The following is a 26,284-nucleotide window of genomic DNA, read 5'->3' on the forward strand; positions in this document are numbered from 1 at the left end:
GGGCTATGGGGGTGTTAACAGTGTTGGTAGAAGAGGAAGAATAAGCTGGAAGCCTCAAAGAAGTCTGGCCTACCTCCCATCCTGTGACCTGCAGGCACATGTCTCTCTTACTGTTGGTGTCATAATGACTCTGGGTGAGTCATTTGCTCTCTGTTCCTCCTGGAGGCAAAATATTAACATTTGCCTTAAATATTAAAGTGGAGGGTTTCTGCATTTTCTCCTCTTTGGACTCCCTGCATAATCTCATAAAGTAGCCTGGCTTTGCTACAGAGCTTATCTCATCTGGCCCAGATTTTCAGCTTTCCAAATGGAGCCTACACAGAAAGTCACATGCAGGGACCAACAGGTGCCCCCCCCCCAGATGGGTCTTTTTCTAAGCATCAAAAGGTATGACTTTGGTCTCCTGGGCGCCCTTCAGCCCGCGGAAGGATGGCTGCCATTTCCCTCTGATTGGCATGTGAGTTCAGGGTTGGATGGGAGCTGTTTCCCCGACTCATCGCTTAGAGGTGATTAAGCTTGTGGCAGCACTTCAAGGCCATTACTCTCATTCATTCATTTCAGACAAACATTTGTTGTTGAATGAATGGTGACTTTGATTTTAAAACACCACCCAAGCATAAAGCGCTGGCAGCTTGCAGATAGCAATTTTTTGATTTGCGCTCCTAAAGGAACTTCATTAGCGAACTCTCCTGAATCTTGAACCTCTAGGAGAATAATCCCTGCCTTTGTTGGAGTTTTAAATTTAGAATAATCAGACAATAGTGAGACATTCTGTTCAAAGCATTCCTTTTAGGCTACCCATTTATTATACCCACTCTTAAGAGGAGATGGATTTGATTAGTGGGGAACATGCACTCAGGGGATTTTTGCATAGCTAATACCAGGGAGAAATTTTCTAAAAGTTGTGTCTGCTGCTTAATATTATTAGACAGGCAACTTTTAATTATCCGTGATAATGTAGCGTAATCAGCGGTGTGTATACTCTGGGATCATTTCCGCTGGCCTTGGGGAGCCTTGTGTGATGCTTTTGTTTTCCACGTGGTTTTGCTTAGGTATTAAAATTACACTGTGTTCTTTGTGGGCTCAGTTCACATAGGCAAAATGTAGATGGGATAGGAGGGGACAGCTGGCGTTCTAAAATGTATTGCCGATAGCACAGGGCATGTGTCATCTCAAGGCCATGAATGGTTTGTGTGTGTATGTAGTTAGTATGTGTGCATGTACCTGTATGTGTGTGTGTATATTTGTGGAGGTCAGCAGTCAACTTCTAGTAGCATTCCTCAGGACACCATCCACTTTATTTTTTGAGACAACGTCTCTGTGGCCTGGAAACTTGCCACCTCTGAGTCTAGTCTGGTTAGGCTTCAAGCTGCCCCAGTGTGAGGGTTTTACAAGAGCCCCATCCCAGCTGGCTCTAAAAACATTTTTTAAGTGTAGGTTCTGGAGATGTGGCTCAGAACCTAATGCTTGCAAGGCAAGTGTTTTACAAACTGGGCTATGTCCCCAGTCCTGTGGAGCTTGATTATTGGAAGAAAATGACAATAATTAATTTACTGCAGCTTCATTAGGAAAAAAAAAGTCATGCCATCACATTCAAGATTTCTGTGTGTGGTATGTTATTTATCTTGAAGGTTGTTTTGTCTTTGAGACCCTTAAACTCTCAGTGATCCTCCTGCCTCAGCCTCCTGAGTGCTGGGATTGTAGGCATGTGCTACCACACTACAGTAAAGTTTCCTAAAAGCAAATTTGTTTATTTACCACTCCGGTGACATTTAGTCTGTCAGTTTAGTGCTCCTCAAAATGTCCCCAGTCCCACCCGTGGAATGTCATGGAGGAAGAGAAGGACCAGTATCTGGACATACTGTTTCTAAATAATGCCGTCTTCATTGTGATAGTTGTTTTTTCTTATTATTAAAAGATATCAGCTGTCCTTTATCAATTGAGTGCACGAGCGCGTGTGTGTATGTGTGTGTGTGTATGTGTGTAGATAAAAAACAAACCTCAGGTGCTGTTTCTCTGAAGCTGTACAACTTGTACAAGTTGAATTGATGCGGGTCCAGGGCCTTGCTGATTAGGCCAGCCTGGTTGACAGTGAACCCTCAGGGTCTGCCCTTCTCTGCTAACCTAGCCCATGTGTGCCAGCATGCCCAGCTTTTTCCATGGGTGCTGCGGATCCAGCTCAGGTTCTTTTGATTGCCAAGCAAGCACGCTACCAACTGACCTAGTGCTCTCGACCCTCAGATGCCCATGGGAGCATCATATAGAAGCCTTTCAGAGCTGTGTGTCTCCTGAGTGTCAGAACATATTTCTGTTTATCTGTAACTAGCCATGAGGACCTTTCACTGCCTTCTTTCATCCTCTCTGTAGTCCCTCCTGCTGAGTGATTCCTAAGCTGGCTTGCTTAGAGCCTTGTTGGGCAGTGACACTGGCTGTTGAAAGCTAGAGAAGTGTGGCGGTGCTAATGTGCTACGCCATCTTTGGCTTTGAGGTTAGGTATGATAGCATCAATCTCGTTAGGTGGGTGGACACCTTGGGATCTTTGGCTTCTGATTGGGCACAAGTACATGGCAACATCATCATTGCCTTTGGCTGACGGCTAGTCAGAGCTTTGTCTACTCCCCTCCTTTGCAGCTGTCCCTGTGGCACAGCTCTGCCACAGCTCTGCCACAGCTGTGCTGATGCTGACACACCCCCAGGGTACAGCAAACACAGGAGAGAAGGGAGGCCCAGCTCAGGAGGCCTAGCTCTGGAGTAGAGGCCAGGTTCTCTGCAGGACGACCTTGCAGCTAAATGGCATGCAACAGAGCATGCCCCAGCTTGTTTGTGAACAGATGCTGCCATAGGGCCCCATTTTGCCAGCCTTTCAAAAAGCCATTGGCTTTATCTTGCCCTGTTCAGATTTGCTCTGTAGAAAGGGAGGGAAACTGATGTCTGAGTGGCTAGTCGAGAGCGGGAATGCTCACGCACGCCTGATTTGTTTTATTTTATTATTTTATTTTGAGGCAGAATCTCTAGGACAGGCTATGTAGCCAAAAGATTACCACGAGTTTTCCAGGTACTGGGATTCTGGCCATATGGCCCCTTGCACAGTTTATATGGTCCTGGGGATGGGCAGAGACCAGTACACTGGGCCATGCACTTTTATGTAAATAACAACCCAGTGCAATGCCAACCTTCTCGACAGGCATCGCTGTCTGGTTTAATGGAGGAACCTGAGAGTGAAGCCAGCAAGCGGTTATCTCCCTTAAAAGGATGCACGTATTTATTTGAATATTTGAGTGTTCCATTCTGAGGAACAGGAGAGGGGATATTGAGAGAGGGAGATGAAGAGAGAAGCAGAAGAAGGCAAGGAGAAGCCAAGAAAGGAGAAGCAAGGAGAGAGGGAGACTCTTGAAACAAAACGCCAGCAGCTAGCTATGGAGTCCCAGGTAGACCGAGTCCCTGGGGCCACAGCGGCCACCAGTTCCTACAACCTGTGATGGGCTCCACAGCATGAATTAAAGGTCTTTCCTAGCTCAAGAGTTTTTTTAAATCCTACCCCAGGCTGCTCAACTCCACTTGCAGCATAGCTCAGAACTCAGCGGCTTCTGTTTGCTATCCCTGGCCATAGACATGCACCTCCCGACTTAGTGCACCTTGGAGCTATGTTGGGAGCTCAGATAGTTCCCACACTGCCTTCCCTCCCACCAGCAGCATTTTGGGACATGCTTCCCCTTGTGTCGAAAACAGCTATGTGCAGCTTGTTGAGGGCCTGCAGCGTTCTCAAAGGTGGGGAGCATTCTTTGAGCGTGTGAGGTAATATTTTCCTGGATAGGCACTAGTGCCACAATGGTGCCTGGAAAAACGAGTGGTCTGCGCATGCTTGGCAAGTCTTAAGGACAAGCAAGAATATGTGAATGCGTCTTACTCCTTGGACACGCTCAGTGACTGGCAATCTTCCCTTGGAATCTCCCTTCTACTTTTTAGGTGTTTATAAGCCCCAGTTCGCTCCCCTTACCTCACTCGGCACTTGTCAGTCTGCTGTCCTTGAATGGCTGTACTCTGTAGCTGTGGGCAAGACCACTGGGCTAGGAGGGTGGGATGTTATAGGAGCATCCAGTCAGCCATTCCGCGCCTGAGACCTGGGTGCTTATCCCAGCTTGTCCGAACAGCCCCTTTGCAGGAGCTTCTGAGAAATGTTTAGCTTTTTGGTGAGCAGAGCTGTCTATAGGAGGCAGAGCCCTTGATGAAGAATTTTTAGACCTGTGTTGTCTTTGCAGAGCGATTCCCTGTTGCAAAGGCTGCTGATGGATTTGATGCGGTCTCCAAGAGGTGCTTTGGGTAGGAAGTAGAATCTGACCTCATTTTCCATGAGTGTAGATGGGGAGGGAGAAAGCTAATTAGCCACTCATTAAACACTTAAAGGAACCCCCATAATTTTCCCTAAAAGACAGTCTAGTCACTGGATTAAAAAGCCAACCTGCTTTCACATCACATTGGACAACAAAGTCACTTGTCAATAAATGTTTGTACTTGTGGACTATAGAGGCATAGAACCTTTATACAACACTGTTACAAGGCTCCTTTATACTATGGCTATTTTAATGTTGTTGCTACCTTGTCACCTGCAATGTCACCTGAAGTCACAGACCCCTGTTTCTGCCATGTGTTTGCATGCACTAGTATCAGACACTAATATTAGATGAAGTGGCTTTTGTTTCTTTTAAGACAGAGTCTCATGTATCCCAGGCTGGCCTCCAACTTACCACACAGCCATGGGTGACCTTGACCTTCTCATCTTCCAGCTTCCATCTCCCAGGTGCTGGGACACCAGGCGTATGCACCACCGTAGCTGGTGGATGCAACGCTGGAGACGGCCTCCATCTCCCAGGTGCTGGGACACCGTGGCTGGTCGATTCAGTGCTGGAGATTAGACACCAAGCTTTGTATAAACTAGGCAAAGCAATGTGTCAAAGGAGTTACATCCTCTGCCCCAAGGGTGGCTTTTAGAACCACGTTCTTAATAGAAAATAAACAAGGCAGTTAAAGTCTCCCTCGTCAGGAAAGAAGAGCTCACCAGATAATGCCTGCCTGGGCTCCAGTTCACTAGCCTGTGAAGTGTGAACAAAAATAAAGGCTTGTGGTCCAGCGAGATGGCTCAGAAGATGAAGATGTCTTTCCCCAAGCCTGCCTTCCTAAGTCCAATTCCAGAAACCCATATAAGGAAAGGAGAGAACAGACTGCTGCAAATTGTCCTCTGAACTCCACACATAAGTACACACACAAAAAAACCCACACACATTTTAAACAACACAAAAATCAGGCCTTTCGTAATGCAGTACAATGCAGAGCCTACGTAGAGGCAACTTCACTGATAACTCCCAGGGAACCCCAAACAAGCAAGGGAAAAGCATTTAATAATATACGTGCTTTTCTTATTTCTTTTCCTTAACACTCAGTTTTCCAGAAATATCTTCTGTTCCTGCAAAATTATCAATTACCCATTTCTCCCCTTACCATAATACCATAAACCAGGCGTTTTCCTCCCAGATTAGGGCTCTAGTCAAAAAGAGACCAGGATGGAGAAGCCACAAGGAAGATTATTCAGTCATGATGGTATAAATGGAGAGTGAAAAGGAAAAGCTAAATGCTTGAAAATGACACTGGTTAGTGCTGACTGCATTTCCTAGGTGATGCCCTGACATGAGTTGAAAACTCCTGTTAGGTGAGCTTTGGTGACTTGTATCAGTACATCTTGTCTTGCTAAGCCTTGATCTGCTACATCCAATCCAGACCCAGCCAGGTCCACAATATACCTGGAGGAGCTCTGTAAAAGTAGCCCCCTTGGGGGTTGCTTTTTAAACCAGCATCAGAGGCTTAGGAGCCTTATGTTCTGACTTTGGTCTTATAGAGAGAAGCTCACTGATTAGCTTCTCTCTACTGTGAAAACATAAGCAAGTGCTTCGACTTTTCATCGTTTCAGTATATTGAAATTTTACTTAGTTCCCCATCCCCAGTGGCCAGTGTTGGACCTAGAACTTCATGTGTCTTGGAAAATTTATTTTGTTACTTGTTCATTTCTTTTGGTTTAGTTTGGGGGTTATTGAGCTGGTGCCCTGTATAGCCAGCCTGTCCTGGAACTGGGACTTAAAATGTCTTTAAACTTCTGATCACTTTGCCTCTACTTTCTGCGTGCTGGAATCCCACACCTGAGCCACAGGCTGGTCTTTTAGAATACTCTTTGGTACCACCATAAGAATTGAACGATTGAGAAATAAAGCCACGTGGGACCTTCAAATTTTTCACTCTCACTTCAATCCAAGTCATTAGTTAATGTCACTTTTCAAAGTGACAAAATAAACCTATTCTAGCAAGTAACTCATTCCCTAGTGGTGAATGAAATGTAAACTTATAACGTGAGAGAGAGAAAAAAAAAAGGTATAGTGTGTGTGTGTTTAAAACTTCCCCTCTGTAAACAACTACACCAGCTGCCGATGGTGTCCGTCTTCTTGGCTCTAAAATGACTGGTCAGTATGAAAACATATGGGGCTGACTATCAGCAGGAATGTAGACTGGTATATTCATTTCAGAAACTACTCTAATGCTGTTGTGGAATAATGTGTATTCACATACTCCCAGGCTGGATGTCAGGGAAATGTGTGCTTATGTGTGTTGTCTCATAGACACAGCATGTTGGTAACAGGGAAAAGAAATGAAAGCTGGAAAAATGTGAATGTCCATCAATAGAAGAAGATATATATATATATATATATATCACAAATATATTTTTATACTGTGAAACTGTTAAAAGCATTAGTTAAATTTAACAAAGTTTACTTAAGCAAGGAAAAAATGTTCTAGAACCGGGCAGCATTCCAGAACAAAGATGGTTTGGAATGCTCCACCCTACCACATGTACAGGTTATATTAATAGCCTAAGAAGAGGAAGTGACACAGGCAGGACTTGACTGGTTGCAGTTGCCATTGGCCTTGTTTAGATAAGGTCTGATGGATTGGTATCCTATGATTGTCTAAACCCTGACTCTTGTGATTGGCTGAGACTTGGTTGCTTGGTTATATGCCTATACTCTACTCTTGGGCTAGATTATAACTTGTTTATACGTCAAGTTAGGACACAGATATACCATGTGCAAAGGCTGTACAGGGCCAGGTTATCGCCTCCCCCCCCCCAACTACAAAGCCAAGTGTAAGCCAAACTGAGCCAGTTTAACAACGCAATGAAATATTACATCCTGAAAATGAGCAACTTGAGTCACCTGAAACGAACTTGATAAATCATCACAAAAACATTGTGGGGGATCTACTTACAAGAGACTGTATGCAGCACGGTGGAATTATATAATGCATCTGACAAGCTGAGGGTGTCCCCACATTGGTAGAGTTTTCGCTTAGTTTTCAGGAAGGCCTGGGTTCAGTCCCTATAATCCAGATACGCTGCCGCATGCCAGATATCTCAGCACTGAGAATATGGAGGCAGGGGGATGACAAGTATGGGGACATTTGTGTAGTAAGTTAGAGATCAGCCTGGGCTACATGAGAACTTATCTTTAATTTAAAAAAAAATTAAAACTTAAAAATCATACATTTTAGAGAACAATGAATAAAAAGTTAACCACAGTGGTTCATTCTTTGGAGAGAAAGTGGAAAGAAGCACTAAGTAGGATGTGGGCATCAGGATGTGGCCATCAGCAGGGTTAGGAGGTCCCTGGCAGTGTTTGGTGCCGAGCTTCATGGGTAATAATACATTTGTTATAGACATTCGTTTTCAGGCTTCAAGTTTTTCAACAGTGCAAATATTTTTGAAGCTACAGAATAGGTCCGAGTTTTTCCTTCTTGCTCCCACTTTCTGCCTATAACATATGATAGTCCCTTGTGTGTATGCATGTGTGTGAGTACATGTATATGTATGTGTGCATGTGTGACTGAACCTGTGGAGGACACACGTCAACCCCCAATGTGTTCCTCGGAGCTATCAACCTCGTGCTTTGAGACAAGGTCTCTCATTAGTTCAGCACTAGCCAAGTAGGCTAGGCTGCTTGGCCACTAAGTCTCAGGGATCTGCTGGCCTCTGCCTCCCCAGCACTGGGATTATAATCATGCACCATGCTTTTTTTTTTTTTTTTTTTTGTAAGTGGTTTACGAGGATGAAACTTAAGTCTTCCTGTAATTGTACAGCAAGCACTTTACTGACCGACAGTCTTCCCAGTTCTCCTCGGTTCTGTTCATAGGTGCAGCCTCTGGAGACCACACAGGATTGCTTAGAAGCTACAATGCCACAGTGAAGTCCCCAGGCTTGCTGCTGGAAAGAGGTTACAGGGAGAGGTTGACACCAGGAGCTCCGTGGAGTGGGTTGCATAGGGCAGCCGTGCTGCCATTATTCCTGCGTAAAGCCTATGAAATCTTGTGGTGTAGGTGAAAGAAAATCCTCCAGAGCAGGCTCCATGACCTCTCAGAAAATCTGTATTTATTGTCCCGGTGGTGACTAATGCTTCCGTGGTGGGTCATTTGCCAAAGATGTTATTATGAAAAGCTTTTTCCTTGGCAGCCAATGTTCTTTTCTGAGCAACATGTAGCCTTTGGAGCCAGTGAGGCAGGAGTTGGCATGTGCGCAATGATGTCACAGGTACAGAGGCAGGCAGCTTGTCACGGCTTCAACACTCCAGTCTTGACAAATTCAAGCTGGCCAAGTGAGAACTCAGGGCATGTGGAAATGAGAGTTACAATAAAACAGGAGACGGAGGCCAGGGTAGGAGGCGCTGCCTGCCTGAAATGCGGACCAGTATCTGAAGGGAGGACCAGCTTGGCTTGTTTTCCCACAGCGACTTGGCATGCCAGGTCACAGCAATCTATAGCTCAAGTCTTAGGGTATCCAGCATCCAATTCTGGCTTCTGTAGGCACCAGACACACACAATGCACATGCAGGCAAAACACTCATGTGTAGAATAAAAATCAACAAACCTTTAAAAGAATTTTAACTCAAAAGCTGTAGTTCAGCATGTACCTGAGAGCTTCTGAGAATGAGCTGACAAGTTTATGTTTCCCTAAAATAGCAGAATCAAGACAGGAAAGGAAGATTTATCTGTTAGTTAAATTAATCCTTTTTATTTAAAAATAAATCCTTTTTATTTAAAAAAAAATTACAGGGTGTGTATGTGTGCATGTGTATGTATGTGTGTGGGATTATTTATCTTTTTGGTGACTTCAGATTATACTAAATAGGGTCATGAAGCTGCCTCATCACCTGTCTTATTATATTCACAGGTTCAGGCCTCTTACACTGAATATCTCTACTGCCACTGTTTCTACTCAAGCAAACTCATCAGTAAAAGATCTCCTGGAGAGGAAGTGGCTGATTGTGGCTTTGCACTGTGATGAAGGCAAATGGTACAGGTGAGTAAGGACAAAATCTGTGGTCAAAGTCATTGTCATTTAGTCTTGAAATCCTATGACAGTAGTGGGCACACATCAGTAGCTCTCCGTGAAGAAGCACATGTGTATACAAACACAGGCACACATGCACACATACACACAGGAACAGCATACCTACATATCTACGTATTACCCTTCTACTTATTTTTCTGGAGTCTTTTTATAAAAGAGAACTTTTGCTTGTATGTACATATACAATTGTGGTGTGCATGCTTTTGGGGGGCGGCATGCTCACATGTATGTCAGGTCATATGTTTAAGCAATGCACATGTTTGTGTGCATGTAGAACCCAGAACTTGACATGGAAAGTCTACCCCTCAACCACTCTCTGCCTTATATATTGAGGCCCCACCTCTCAACTGAACCCAGAGCTAATATGACTTGTGTGTGAGCTCATGTTTGTGCAGTGAACGTGTTTGTATGCATGTAGAGCTCAGAGCTTGACATTGAAAGTCTCCCTCCATCACTTTCCATCCTATATATTGAACACCAGCTGAACCCAGAGCTAATATAACTAGTGTAGCCAGCCAGCTTGCTTAGGGGAACTTCTGTCGCTGTTACCCTGCCCAGATGCCTTTTATGCGGGTTCAGGGATCAGAACTCTGGTCCTTTATTCTTGCACAAAAAGTGATTTATCCATTGAGCTATCTAACAACTCACGTAAGTCCCTTTTCTTTTTCTTTTAGTAGAAAAAATTTTTACTTACTTTGAGGTGACTGATAAAATGTGTGACAAGCCAATGATAAGGAAGAGATAACTCTGATGGTGATATTTAGCTGGAGAGACAACCATCAGGCAGCGTGAGGAAATGTTCGTTTCTCTTCAGAGTCAACATCATTCAATGGCAGTGTCATCTTTACAATGTAACTTTCTCTGATTATATAACTTTTCAACAAGCAGACACATTGAAATTTCTTTCTCTTGATTGTCTGGAATTGAATTGTGTATATATACATATATATACATATTGTTAGTTGTATATATATATATATACACATATGCATATATATTTAACTTTAATGCTATCAGAAAGTTCTTATAACTCTAGTAGTTCCTGTTATTAAAGACTTCCTTGGGCCAGTTGCCTATCAGTGAGCTGCCTAGTGGAAGAGTTTTCAGGTGTGAAGCGTTTCAATGCACATTTCTAAATTGCTTCCCAAATCAAATGGTAGCAGGTTGTTTTCAGAAGAGACCCATGCCTCTTCTGAATGCCCTCAAAGTCTTGGATGCTGAGAGCTCTGGACATAGAAAGGGTGTTTGCTTTTCACATTGACGATGAGGAATGATCTGTGTGTGTCCATGTGTGCTGTGTGAGGGGATATGTATGCACACCGAGAAGGGGATCTGCGTGTGAGGGGATCTGCAGGAGTGTCATGCTGCTCTCTAGAGCTCGCCTTCTCTGGACAGACGCACACTTATAGCTTGCCAGATTTGGACATTTGAGAACGAATACTGAGTCAGGGAGGAGTGTGAGAGAGCCCCGGGGAATTGTGAGGTCTCTCTTTCCAGCCAAGTATTTTTGGACAATTGTGAAATCATTGAATAGCCAGCATTTTCCAGTGAAAAGTGAGGCTTTTTTTTCACTGCTTAATAAAGATGAGAAATTTCATTAACAGCCTTCAGGAGAAGCAATCTGAAGTTGGGCTTCTCTTTACAAAGAACTGAATGTGTCTATGACTATCTAGCATGTGTCTGTATGCTGTGCCTAGTATCAGGCAGTTGGTTGCCTTATAGGACATAGAGGTTACCCATCCCTCTGATCACTACAGGGGCTCAGACAACAGCCCTTCCCTTTTCTCAGGGATGATATTTTAAGTTTGCATTTGTAAGATGTAGCTAAACATAGTGCCCATTATGTGAGACCATGCCTCATGTGTCTATGTGTGGCAAGTTTATTCTCATTAAAATCTTGTGTCAACTGGATATTTATTGATGATAAAAAAAAAAAACAAACGATTGACTGTGAGCCAGGTAAGGTGGTGCACATCTTTAAAACCAGCACCCAGGGGCAGGACGATCAGGAATTCAAGGTCTGGTTGCTTCATATGTGACCTTACCTCAAGAAAGCAGAGAAAGGAATTAAAAACACACACACACACACACACACACACACACACACACACACACACACACAAAGGTGAAAATGGGCCCTGGAGAGGTTGGCTCAGCAATTAAGAGTGCTTGTTCCATCACAATGAGTGTAGAAGATATCTTGTGTAGTGTATGGGTGTCAATTGAAAAACCTGTGGCCTATAGCTTAGGCAGGAAATAGGAGGTGGAACATCTGGGAGGCAGAAAGGATTCTGGGATAGAGCCAGGTGTGAGATTCAGGCACCAAGATGTGAAGAATTTGGACACATAGTGCCTGAGCACAGGTTACCAGACACACAACGGAATATAGATTAGTATAATGGATTCTTTTAAATTATGAGCTAGTCAGAGAAGAGCTTAGCTATATGTATATGGCCTAGGTATTTGTATAATATTCAATGGGTCTCATGAGTCATTATTCTGGGAGCTAAGGGACAGGAGGAAAACCACCCTACAATACACGAGAACCAGAGTCCAGATCCCAGCATCCATATAATAAACCAAGCAGGCTGGAAAATGTAGTATCCACTGTGAGGAGGGGTTTTGAGGATCTCAGCCTAGTCAAGAAGATCCAAACCTCAAGTTCAAGGACAGACCCTGCCTCACAGGAATAGATGCAGAGTAGAGGACGTCTGGCATCCTCTGCTGGCCTCTGTGGGCACATACTCGTGTATACCTGCACACACACATGTGTACTTACAGTCATGCGGATACACATACAAACAAAGCAACAAAAAAGCCTTTTATAGAAGCAAGTATGGTACTAACCACAGTGGAACCCTGCCTTATGCAATTATTCTTCCCTTCTTACCCTGGTTCATCCCTAGTGTCCAAAGGAATTTCATTGCTTCATTACTATGGCCAGTACTGTCCTGGAGAGACTGTCCACTGAATTTCTTCAAGGAAGAAATCCATTTTCCACAGGGTTTAAGATTACTCCTATGTCTGCTGGCTAGGGTACCCAAGCTTCAGCCCTGAGTAATGGATCCTCATTCCTATCCAGGCTGCCTCGCCATAGTACAGAAAGTGACTCAGACCGTGAAGGTGTCAGGTCTTTGGTGAGCCTCATGACAAGAGTCCCTCACCTTCTGGAGCCATGTGTGAGCTGGTTCACTTGGCTCTTGTACTTTTCCTATCAATAAACAAGCTTCATTTCATGAACTGAATGAATGGAAAGATATAGGGAAGAGCTTCTGCCTTCCTAGTGCTATAAAAAAAAAAAAGATTGATTTATTTATTTTACATATATGAGTGCTCTATCTGCATGTACACCTGCATGCCAGAAGAGGGCATCAGATCCCAGTATAGATGGTTGTGAGCCACCATGTCCTTACTGGGAACTGAACTCAGGACCTCTGAAAGAGTACACAGTGCTTTTAACTGCTGAGCCATCTCTCACCTTCCTAGTTCGTGGCAACATGCACTCCAGTCTATAGATGCATAATGGAAAGGTAGCTGAGCTGGAGAGATGATGGCTCAGCGGCTAAGAGCACTGGCTGATCTTAGAGGATCTGGGTTCAATTCCAAGCATCCACATGGTGACTCACCACAGTATGTAACTCCCATCCCAAGATATCTGACACCCTCATCTGGTCTCTGAGGTCATTGCACACACTTGGTGCACATGCGAACAAAACATCCATACACATAAAATAAAAATACACAAATTCTCAAACAAATAAACAAACAACAAAGAGTCAGGGACCTAGGAAGCTGGGATCTGAGTCACTCCACCCTTTGGCCACATACTAAGACTGAACATGGGAAGAAAGGGGGCCAAAAGTGAATTTCCATTGAGTGAGACAAACACGCAGGAGTACCTGGGTGGCTTGAACCACTGCCTTTCACTGTGACATCTACAGGTGCTTTGCATCTGTCAGCATTATGTTCACTGGGGTCTTAATTTTTCAGTCTCATTTAGGCAGCTTTGTACTTAGCAGAAGAGAAGCATCTAAATTCCTAATTGAGGGATTTTAGTTACAGAGTGCCTCTTTAATGGTCATCCGTAAATCTCTCATAGGTAATGGTGGGGGTGCATAAGAAAACAAAACATGTATTTTAGGCAAGCTTGTATATTGGGCTGAAAGGAAATGTGAAATTCATGGGAGAGGGGACAAAAAATAATACACGTACTGACAGATATATACCATGCAAAGAACTTGGATGAGGCACCTTATGCATGTAGGTAGGAAGGCTGCATGTAGCTGCTGTAAGGGCGGTAATGACACTGTCATTAGGATCACATGGCATTTGGATAGCACCTAGTCTCCTCTATGACACAAGCAATGGAGACTCACACAGGTAGATTGGTAGGCAAAAAGGAGTTTTTAGGCATGACTCCCAGGCTGCTATTCAAAAACGCAGACATAGTAGTCATCCAAAGCTTGCCAGAGTAGATCCCTCCAATGAGACAGGGAAGCTGGCCATGTTATTTTTGGTCTAATGGTAGCTTGGAGCTGACATCCTACAGGTTTCTGATGTTCTCTGTTGCATAGGTGGGTTTGTGCAAACCATCTTTACCCCTACAGCCATGTAGAAGGGCATCTTTAAAACCAACAGAGTGTTACTGAGAAGTTAATTCTCATAGTTCCCTATGCAACTTAGGGTTTTCCAGGGTATGGCCAGTCCAGAAGGAAGCCATGGCTTTTGGGTTGTGAGAATAAAGACCCTGTCCTCCTATTGGTGTCTCATTCAGTCATCCAGCACGTCTCCATTTATTTGACAAATGATTTGTGCATATGGTGTCAGGCATTGTAGACACAGAAAGGAACAAGATAGACATGGGTTGGTCCCTAAGGGAGCTTTCAAAAATAAGTTGATACTACCAAATGCATAAAGAGTGGCTGGAGGGAACAGGGAGAGGGGCTGGGCTGTTGAAAAGGGGGCACCTGGAGTGAGGCAGTGGACAAACTGAAGAAAAGACCTGTGGGTGATGGAGGCATGAAGCAGAGAGAGCCAGAGAACAAATGGGGATGGGAAATGGAGGGCCCTTGGCAACAACTCCAAAATGGAAACCGATGGCGATAAGGACAGGAGTTGTACACAATTGTTCTCTGGTGGCCCCATGCCTGGCCCACAAGGGATCAGCACTTCCCCAGCTCTCCATGGAAGTGATTTAAGAGGTACATCTTTGTCACAGTTCATGTCACAGAGAAACTGGGCAGTGAGTTCTCTGATTCTTGTTGAGTGTATAACATGTTAAAAGACAGGTGTCAAGCTGGGCATGGTGGTGCACGCCTTTAATCCCAGCACTTGGGAGGTAGAGACTGGTGGATCTCTGTGAGTTCAAGGCCAACCTAGTCTACAGAGTGAGTCGAGGACAGCCAAGGCTACACAGAGAAACCCTGTCTCAAAACAAACAAACAAAAAAACAAACAAACAAAAAAGACAGGTGTCACCCTGCATCTGGGTATGTTAATACCCTGGTCATTCCTCATCATCATGGTACACACGTGAAAATGCAAATCATTCTGACGCTAATGAGTAATACATTTTTTTTCTATACATGCACACACATGATAAAAGTTATCTTTGGATTATGAACAATGATACTGGAACTATAAATTATGAAAATATGTTGTAATGAGCATTGGGGCTTTGGGCCATGATTGATTAAAATAGGATTCTTCAACATAAACAACTACAGAACCATGGCAGTGGATCTGAAAACCAAGGTGGCTGCCGAGTTACTAACAGTAGGGTAGCATATACCATGTGTACACACAAGACAAAGGGATGATTTATGTCTTGAGTAGAGAAGAGTGAGGTAGCATGAGATTTCAGCATGCTTTTCAGAACTTGTCAATTGTATGTTTCTAGAATTTTCATTTTAGTATTTTCATATCAGTGCTAACCTGGGTAACTAAAAACATGGAAAATAAAACTGTAAATAGTTTGGAGACTACTTTAATTTCTTTCTTTAATAATGAAGGATTGAGATGATAGCTTCACCCAGATAATTTATTTTATTCTTTTATGAACTTGCTCTATCTATCTATCTATCATTTTATCTCTCTATCTATCTATCTATGTGTGTGTATATATATATGTATGTATGTGTCTCTGTGTGTGTGGTGTGTATGTGCATACTTGTATATGTGCACATGAGAGAGACACACACAGCAAGAGAGACTGTAGAGACTAGAGGTTGACCTCCACTGTCTTCTTCAGTCACTCTCTACCTTACTTCTTGAGGCAGCATCTCCCACTGAATGTAGCGTTCATAAGCTTAGTCAGGCAAGCTGGATAACAAGCAGTCTGGCCAGGATTCTATCCACCTTCACCTCCCCAGCACTGGGGAGCGTATCCTCACGCCTGAATTTCATGTGGGCACTGGGGGTCCAAATGCATGTCCCCATGCTTACTCAGCAAATAATTTACTGACTGAGCCATTTCCCTAATCATAGCTTTCTCCTATTTTACCTACTGTAATCTACCTTAAATTATAGTATAAATCATAGGATTCATTCCAACACACACACACACACACACACACACACACACACACACACACACAGAGAGAGAGAGAGAGAGAGAGAGAGAGAGAGAGAGAGAGATAGAAGATATTTTTGACTAATTAAAGTTTCCAGATCAAAGCAAGTTGTCATATCTTAGACATTTTAATAATCATTGTCCTTCTCGGTGTAGTGTATGAGCTTCTGGTTCTTTTCTACCAATTTCCCTACATCCCAGGATGCTTGTACCAGTCTTTTACACAATTACCTCCACTCAAATATTCCTCTCCTATGGCCTTTAATGGGCATTAAGTAATGCTACATTTTTGGTTTGGAATTTACTATCCTTGATGGACACATTTTCAGTATCATTTGTCCTCAACAACTGGTCTTTAATGGGGTGCAAGGATCCAGCATGAAATATGAACTGCCATGTTTTTCTCTTTTTGAGAAACTCAGTCTAAGTGTCTATTCCACTAGTGGATCCACATACCAAATGCATGAACTGGAATGCACACACACATAGAATGAGAGGGGGGCGGGGAGGGAGGGAGGGAAGGGGAGGGAGGGAAGGAGGGAGGGAGGGAGAGAAAGAGTGCATTCTGGAACACAAGCCCATTTTCCATTTAGATTTATAACACACATATCTTGGTGGAAGAGACCATTTTTGGTTTCAGTTTAATATTTAAAATAGAAGTCTCCCTCAATTTTATTCTTCATCATAAACATGTTCTCCCCTTTTGACTCCATTGCTTTCAATCTTGAGGGAGCATCCATAATTCATATCCTGTGGGGGCAGGGGAAGGCAGCGTTTGAGACACTTAAAGATCTTTATCATTGCAAAGGGAAAAACATGCCCGGTCAGAATCAAGAGTGCATGGTGTTTTATATGTCTCTATAGCTTTTTAAGGCTACTTTGGAGCACATTAGAGTTTGTAAAATGGCTCCCCAGCCTTTTTTTTTTTATAAAGTATTTTATCCTTAATAACTTTTACAAATGATGTGACTTATAGTGTTAGTATAGAGACATTCACAAAGTAAATTTGCATAGACGTTCACAAGTAAAATGAAACATTTAAACAAATCTTCTGGGATCTAGAAAGGGAAAGAGTCTAGCTTTTGATCCACTAGTTGAATGGGAAAGAAACATGCAGATCATTTCACCCCTCTCTCTGAGCTCAGCGCCTACTGTGCCAGCATCATTTACCCCTTCCATTTAGTTCCTGTCCTATATGAAGTGTTCATATGCTGAAATTTTATAACAGAAAAAATGTAAAAAGCCTCTTGCGGGGGGGGGGGGAGGGGGGCAATGTGTGACATATCAGCATTTGGGAGGAGGCACCAGGATTATCAAGAGTTTGAGGTCAGCCTGGACTATATAGTATACCTGAACTATCCTGGGCTAAACTATGAGGCTCTCTGAATTTAAAACAAAAACAAAAATGAAGTACAAGTGTGTGTGTGTGTGTGTGTGTGTGTGTGTGTGTGTGTGTGTGTAAACTATAGATTGGGCTTAGTAAGAAACATGTCTGTGGCAAGCAATGTGTCACCTCCTTGGGCTCAGCAAGAATTGTTGATTTGCATTTTCAATAAATAGTTCATTGAAACTTGGAACGTTGTTTTTGTGACTTGGCAGTTATACTCTGTCCCCTACCTTCTCTAAAATACTTTTTTTTTTTCTGTCGTCCCTGTCCCTTGTCTTCATGGTGGAGCAAACAGGTCACAGCATTACTTAGCAATGTTAGCTAGCCCAGCGCATGACTAAGGCCCATTAAACACTGGTGCTGTGCCCCCTTTCTCTTTCCCTTTACATTGCTTTTTCCTGGTGGTAATTGGGTTGAGTATCTAAAACAAGTACATGTAGCTGAATGAAGCTCTGTCGTCCTTGCTGCTGGTGCCCTGTGCTATAAAAGCTGGGCCTCAGTTTGGCCTCAATGGCACAGATGTGACCTTGGCCTTGTATGTGTCTGCAGAAGAGCCCATATTCACGTGGACCGCCCTTGGGCTTGAGAATCAGAAGAGCACGTAACAGTGTTCAGTGATGCTGCACCTCTGAGTTCCCGTCTGGAACATGAGTGGGTTGCTCTCTGAGGCTTCCTCTACTTCTAAACAGTGTCACCTTAAATCTTTGGTGCTTTGAAACTTTGAAGTCAAAATATCTATGAAAAACCACAGTCTCTGTTTATCTGATCCCGAAGCGTTTTAGTGGCTTTTTTTGGTTTACGTCCTCCTTTGTGCTCAGGTGGAGCTAATGGCCTCCTTGCCCCTCAGGAGATGATGGTAAAACAACATCGGAGCAGGGAAAGCAGACCTTTCAGACACCCAGGCAAGCCCCTTCCAGATGTTTAACCCCTTCAACTGGTCTCCAGGCAGAGCAAAGGGACCATCGCTTTGCCTGGCTTTTGAGACAGAGCCATCTCTCGAGTGAAATTTGGCAGCTGTGTCACAGTCGAACTGCAGGGCCGATATGACAGTTTGGGGAAAAGGAATGAGACAGAAATAGCAGATTTCAAAATAATCCAATTAAAACAGCAGGCAGTGCACAGTTGGGCAACAAGAAAGCAAGAAGATCAGCCCCAGAGCCTGACTCTGCACTGTTGATGTAGTGCAGACTTGAGCCTCTCTCTTCCCCCCCCCACCCCCCACCGTCCCCCCGCCCCACGCCCGCACCCCACACATACACACACAAGTGCCAACCCATGTTATGGCTAGAAAAACAGCCCAGAGAGTCCCAACACATTCTGAGAAGGAGGTTCATATGATGGCTTGTTGAAATGCTATCCCAGGCCTTTCTTTCTTCCCAGTGGTCTAATGACCAGGCTGTGTTAATGTACACGTAGATCTATTTTTTTAAGTGTGTGTGTGTGTGTGTGTGTGTGTGTGTGTGTGTGTGTGTGTGTGTGTGCCCGCCCATATATACATAGGTTTTTCTGCCACACGTATGGGTGGTATGGGTGGAGGACGGAGAACACATCTGGATTTTATTCCTCACATCCCACCTTGTTGGAAACAGGAAGTTTGGGTTTTTGCTTTTTGTCTACACCAAGCTAGATGGTCTGTGAGCTTCCATGGCGTCTCCTGTTTCTGCCTCCCATTTCACCATAGGAACGCTGGGATAACAGCTGAGAACCACACCCTGTTTTATGTGGCTCTGGGATCTGAACTCAGGTTCTCGCACTTGTGAGAACCTCTCCAGTCCTAGGTCCGTGGTTTCAAAGCTGCTTCCCCCGTTTTGGCCCTGGGCAGGAAAAACGTCATTGTTAAATATTCGTAGATCACCAAGCTGAAGGTAGCGTGTTGGGGCTGGCTCTGCAGGAATGAAAACCTATATCCAAGTCCATGGATCTTGATAAAAACAATGGCAGGGAAAGAAGAGCCTAGAAAAATACATGACTCGGGATGCTGTTCAGTGGTATTACACTGGCTTAACATATAAGAGGCCCTGTGTCCAATCCCCAGCCCTGCAGGAAAAACTCTGCATTGTATAGCTCCAGTCAAGTTCCTGTGCTAGAGTTTCTGCAGTGGGTGTCCTGGGTGTGATGAGCACCAGAACAGGGACATAGACACTGCGGGTTAAAGGGGAAAGTATGAGTGTTGGGAACAGCATGGGTAGGTGGGGGTTGAGGAGAGAGAAGGGCGGAGGGAGGCACGGGAGGGAGAGGGAGGTGAAAGTGATCAGACCATCAGAGGTAGAGCCTACATTTTCTCAAAAAGAGGTTTCCAGCAAACGTGTCTGCAAGTGCTAAAATATCATCCCTGTTAGTGCACCAAAAGAGGGAACATAACATTAGAATGAAATTTAGAAACCAGAGGGTTTCTTCAGCTAAAGTACATCTTTAGGTAATGAGCAAGGTTCACGTAAAATTATGAATATGATTCTATAGCAAAGTGGAAAGAGAACTGAATTCAAGAAAAATTAAAAGAAATGCACGTAGTGGGAAATAAATGACATTTGGCATCAGAAATTTTGGCTTCAAATTTTAAGATCTTGGGACCAGGGCTATAGCTCCATGGGAGAATGCTTGCCTTAGGCCCTTAGGGTTAGTCTACCATTGCCAAAATAAGCATAAAAATAGTAATCATTTTAGTTCTGTAGTTCACTAGCCCTGTGACATTAGGGCAGTCAATTAAAATCTGTAAAGTTTTTATTGTTTGTTATTCTTCTTCTGTTGACCTTAAAATAGATGTAATTATCATATCTATCTCAGGGATGTTGCAACAATTAAGCCACATCGTGCATTCGAATATATTTTGTGAACTGAAAAGGCTGTGTTTATTGCTAGCTCTATAACCCTGCTGTGGTTATGTGATGTGGGCTAAGACTTAAGGACATATAGGACTAATGTAGAGATTCATCTACACAGAAGAAAAACCCATCCTGTAGAAATTATAAAATATGCACAAATCACTTCTCTTTCTGCTCCTCATTTTTCTGGCCCAGAAACTGTTATGCTTGTGAAGTTTTTCTGAAGCACTCTGGCAAGCCACTGTCATCCACCTCCCATTGAGCTTTTAAGTGACATAACTTGAAAGTAAGTACTGGCCAGGAGCACACGGCCATGATCAGACTAAAGAGAAGTCTTCCCTCATTTAGTAACCCTAACTTAGGAAGATACTGGCAGAGAGGGGCGAAGAACACGAGTGTCCCCAGTAAAGGCTCTGAGCCCTGCAGGAAGGCAGAGTGAAGCTGACACCTTCCCCACCCAGTGTGGCACCCTTGTGTTCCCTTTGTGCCTCTTGTCTATCTCATTAGCTTCTGCCTCCTAATCACGGACTCCACGAAGTGTCTTCTTGTGTTTCGTTTTCCTGAGCTTCTCATCTTTATCTCCTGGAAAACTTAAGGAAAGGAAGTCAACTGGATTGTATGCCGCTTGTGCATATGTGCATGCATGGGTGGGCGGAGCGAACTCTATTTATAAGTGGGTACTAATACAAAGATGGAGCTGCGTGCGTAGGAGCATATTTCAGGACGCAGCCATGAGTATGTGTGTGTGTGTGTGAGTGCCCACAGATGTGTTGTGTCCTCATTAACATGGAAAGACACCCTGACATTAATTAGGAGGTGTGATAGGAGCAGCGACAGCAAAACATGTTCAGCATTGCCTACGATTGCAAGGATGACGTAACGCGGTGCAGCAGAGAGAGCCTGCTTGTTCCTTCCTGGGAACAGTAGTAGGAACACTAAGTAGGAACACATTTGAGTGTCCGTGCCCTGATGTGGGTCCCCCAGGTTATGCGTTTCTGATGTGCCCCTGCTTGCTTGCCACTCGGGAGTGTTCTGGGTAGAGAATGTTGCAGGGTATAATTTGGGGCAGGAAATGTGCCCTCTTGTTTGTTTATTATTCCCAGGGATGTTTGCAGGGCTGAGCTATCACACTCGGAAGAGAACAGCTGTGTTTGGAAATTACAGTAGAAATAGCATGGGAAAATTGAATTAAGAAAAGACACCCAGAGAGCCCATCTCTGATGGATGCTGCTTCTTACCTGATCTCCATTATTCCCCATGAAGGAATAAAAACTAGGAAATTGGATTTGAAAAAATGGATTAAGACAAATGGCTTCTCAGGTTTTTTTTTTTTTTAACGTTAGTGGTTTCCAATTTTCTTAGTACTATGTAAAAATAAAAATAGAAATCTGTGTTTATCATATTAAATCCTCTTAAAGTGTGCCCTCATTACATTTTTGTTTAAACTTAGTTCTCGAAAACGCAAGAGTGGCATGTACCCACATAGCATTCTTTTCTAAATATCTGATTAATTGTCTCTAAGTGTTTTTACACACTCCCTTATTTTGCAAGGCGAGGAATAGAGTAAAGGGAACAGAACAGAATACTACTTGGTCTTAAGAAAGTCTTATTCATGCATCTGCCCTTTTTCTCCAGGTAGAGTTGACCATGTTCCATCAGGACCATCACTATACATTCCAAATACTTTCAGCAGACAAAAGTGTGCACACGTATGAGTGTCTACTGATGAGGCTCTAAACCACATGAGGAAAGGAATCTCTTCATTTGCCGTTGTGACTCTAATACTTAGGGCAAGGAACTGAACATGATTTGCTAAAGGAATAAATGAACGGATGAGACTCTCATTGTTGTGGCCACAAGGGACAATATAGAAAGACACATAACATGTGATCACCTCTGTTCTGAAGGGGCCAGTGCCCTAGCTGAGGCCCAGAACAAATTGTTGTGAAACACATGTTAGATTATAGCACAGAGGGGAAAAAATGACCATAATCCCATACCTCTACAAGTCTTTTAACCAAATTTGAAAGTGGGAAAAATAGGGCAACCATTCCTTACAAAAGAATTTCAGTTCCTAAAAGTGGTATGAAGCAGCCAGAAAATCGTCACTCAAAACCTGTGGTGGTTGTAATTCCCAAAGGAAAGCTCTAGTGAAGGGTGAATTTGCTGAGTGCTTGTGGCTTAGATGCAGAGAAAGCACCACTTCTATGAAGTATCCTGACAGACAAGACCTCTACTGAGTCTTATGGGACAAGATATATCTCCATGGAAACGCACGCTCTGAACATTTGACATGAAGGATAGAGAAGGATCTATATACACCCTCCACAATATCCTCCCTAGTAATGTGGAATCAAGAATAAAATGTCAGACAGGCATGACAATATGGCTCCATTGGTAAAGTGTTTACCTAGCATAAAAGAAGCCCTGGGTTGAGTTCGATTCTTAGCACTGTTTAAACTGGACATGGCAGCATCTACTTCTACTCTCAATAACTAGGAGATAGGAACAGGAGGCTCAGCAGTTCAAGGTCATTCTTCGCTACATTGTGAGTTCAAGGCCAACTTGGGATATATGTGACCTTATTTTGGGGGGCATATAGACTGAGCCAAATCGATGGACATTTAAAAAGAAATTAGTGACGACTCATGTTCCAAAGTATCAGAGTCTTTAAAAAAAAATAATGACGAGATCAAGAAGAGTAAAGATATAGACAGAACCAAATAAAAGGACATTTTAGGCAATGGTTCATGTTCCAAAGTACAAGAGTGTCTAAAAATAATGACGATGGGCTGGGAATGTGGCTCAGAGGTTAAGAACCTTGTCTGCTATTCCAAAGAACCCCACTTTGATTCCTAGCATCTACATGGTATCTTACAATCATAATTCCAGTTCCAGGGGGATCCAATACACTCTTCTTGGCCTCAGGAGTACTGTATATATGTGATATGTGTACATATATGCAGGCCAAACAACCATATACAGAATGTTTTTAAAGGAAGAATTGCAAAATGCTCCCAATAAGAGGAAGACAAAGGGCCACGGTGATGCAGTGCAGTCTAGGGAATCCCAGGGTGGGTCCTCAGTGAGAGAAAGCATCTTGTAGAAGAGCCAATAAAGTCTTGCTGACTCCTACAGTATAGTTAGGAGTACATTCCCAGCCTACAGTGTAGTACTGACTGAGGATAACTTCCCCCATTTTGATCCCTTTTCTATGATGTTGATGTTAACATAGAGGGAGCCTGAGAGGAGGACCCTGTGGGACTCTACTAACCTTGAATCTTGTTGTAAGTCTCCATCTGTTTTGAGGAGTAGTAGAGTTGAAGGATTAACCAAAAACAACTTTCTAAGAAATAGTGATAGACCATCTGTAACAATGTGTGGCAGAGAATGGATGGGGGTGGGAACCACTTCCTATGCAGCTGAGGGGATGAAGAGTGAGAAACAGTTGGAAGCAGAAGTGACCTGGACCAGTTTCCTGTGAGAAACAAGACCATTTGCTCACCTATAAGGGGGGTGTAGGGTTGGCGGGTGGGCACTTTCTCACTCTTGTAGAGGCAGGACAGACAAAAGGTTGGGAAAGGGAGAAAGTGATCTGTGCTAGATACAGCAGAGTTTGGGAGGGATTGGGTTTTGCTGAAGGTCAGTGGGAAAGAAGGCCTGTGGAGGTCAGCTCTGTGGAGGCGGAAGACCATTAACACCCGGCAGGAGAAGGCAAGAGAGATGGCTCGGCAGCTGAGAGAACTTGTTCTTGCGGAAGACCTAAATTCAATTCCCAGGACCCATGGCAGTTCCCAACCAGCCAAAGCTCTAATTCCAGGGAATCTGATGGCCTCTTCTGACCTCTGTGGGCAACAAGCACGCATGTGGTATATATGTGCACATAATGCAGTCAAAAATACTCATGCATAGTGGTAAAAGTGTTTATGTCTAATAATTTTAAAATTACCTGGTAGAAGAGCTCAGCGTTAGTGGGCAGTGGAACGGTGCTATGGACTCTTAGGTGAAATTTCTTCGCTTTAGAGTGGAGTTACTTCCCAATAAGCCCACAGTCAGGTAAAAACTGTGTTGAGTCACTTAATCCAGCCCACCTATGGAGCATCTTGGGTCACTGGCATAACATACTGTGGCCTATGGATTGTTCCTGCAGAGTATGAACGGTTTCCTCTTGGGAATGCAGGGCATAGTAAAAGCTACAGCTGCTGGGTGGGGCTGGAGCAGAGCTGGAATGGGTGAGCTGGGAGTTAAAAAGAGCTTGTGAAAGCCTGTTCATCTGGAGAACGGACTCAGAAAGGAAGAAGAGGCAGCATACTGCGGAACATTTGAAGGAAGCCACATAGAACTTTATGACTAGAGGATCTGGAGGGTGAAGAGAAGTATCAAAGATATTTCCTGGGTCTTGAAAACTGTGTCCGTGATTAGGCTAATATGTTCATCAGATAGGTGAGGACAATTAAAAGGAGTATATTTTCAGTGTCTGTGTCCAATTAAAAAATGCATCAGAAAGCACATGGTTTAGGCTTGAAGGACACTGAAGTGGACCTGCAGGAAACTTGCCTCCCAAATAAAAGGCAATGGGGAGGTTGCTGCCTCTCCTCCTTACAGCAGCAGTGAACAGTACTAAACTATCCTTCAAGCTGACAGTTCTTTCCCCCTAACAGAGATGTCAAGCTTACTCTTGGGCTCTCCACGGACACACTTAGAGCAGACACAGACACTGTGCAATGACTGTTCTACTTGGAAAAGGCCCACATGGACTCCCCTAGCACACCAATATCAGCCGCACGGTCCTAGACATACAATAAAACGTGAATGTTAAAATTCTGTTAACTATGGCTTTTGAAAGAGAAGAAATTTTTTTTAAAATGTGTGAGCGCGCATGTGCTTCATTTTGAAGCTCCCAGTCTTTAGGCCACTCTCCAGCGTGCTTTTTTATTTAAGCCCCTAAATAGTGATGTCCAGGGTGGGGTTAGTTGTCATTGTCTGATCTCTTGGACATATCCCTTACTCTGTGGTACTAAGGAAGTCTTTCCTGTTGCTTTGACTCCTTGCTTTTGTCAGTCATAGCATTGTTTCCTGTGCTAGCTTAAGGATGACACTACTGTTGTTGATCTCTGTGACAAGCTGGAAGCACCTCCAGCAGAAGTTATTAAACACGATTAGAGTTAAGTTTGGAGGACAAAGGGCTGGGCACTGTGGGCATCAGGGCAGGGGTGGCATGAGGGGTGTGTTGACCTTGATTCTGGATTGGAGTGACTGGGTTTGCGTTTTGACACTCTGGGAAGGTAACCAAGACTCCGCTTTGTTCCCAACATCCTGTCGTGTTTTGACAATTGAATTCTTTTTCGCCTTACTTGATTTCACTTATTCATTAGGCTAAATAAATGTTTTTGATGATAATAGATAACTCTAGAGTTATCTTCCAGATAACCCTAACTGGAAGTTGTTTGATGATCATAAAAGGATGAAACTGAGGAGGAGGAACTGGAGAGATAGCTTAGCTGTTAAGAGCACAGACTGCTCTTGCAGAAAACTTGAATTTGGTTCCTGGCACTCACATCAGACACCCCACACTCCAGCTCCCGGGGATCTAGCACCCTCTTTTGGCCCTTTGGGCACCTGAACTCACATGCACATATCCCATTGCAACCACACATGCATACACATAATTTTAAAAACAAAAACAAATAGTTAAAAAACGTTAAACTGTGGGGTTTCTCTCACACATGTGCTAGCCTGGCTTCACCTTACTTAGCTCCGAGGATCAGGTTCACTCAAGATGTCGTGGCCAAAGGTGGAGCTACAGAAGTTGTAACACTGTCCAGGACCTGAGCATTGAGTACAGGCTTTGCAACATGCGAGTTTCAACACTGAGCACCCTTTTAGTGATGAGACGTTTCCGTGTGCTGCAAACTGTCTGTGGTGCATTTAAAACATGGCCAGGCCGACATTGTGTGATACAATATGAATTGATGTTTTGTGAGCAGTGTAAAAAGGATTCACATCTTTTGTGGAGTGGACATTGACAATTGCAAACAAGCCAGTGAAACGGCCTCCAGGCTT

The 26,284-nt window shown here is 43.7% G+C and overlaps 1 protein-coding gene across 23 annotated transcripts in view; it reads left to right on the forward strand.

Annotated features, from left to right (window-relative positions):
- Positions 1-26,284, forward strand: part of ATXN1 (ataxin 1) — a 422,279-nt gene that overhangs the window by 163,599 nt on the left and 232,396 nt on the right. For 20 of the 23 annotated variants that reach the window (XM_084796969.1, XM_084796962.1, XM_084796956.1 and 17 more), the window contains one exon: positions 9,263-9,391. The gene's annotated coding sequence lies outside the window, so the exon portion shown is untranslated. Of the gene's footprint in view, positions 1-8,228; positions 8,409-9,262; positions 9,392-26,284 lie in introns of all 23 variants that reach the window. The other 3 variants (XM_084796972.1, XM_084796967.1, XM_084796973.1) reach the window with 1 other exon arrangement.

This window comes from Acomys minous (assembly GCF_964271855.1).
Source record: "Acomys minous genome assembly, chromosome: 9".
NCBI classification, from domain to species: domain Eukaryota; kingdom Metazoa; phylum Chordata; class Mammalia; order Rodentia; family Muridae; genus Acomys; species Acomys minous.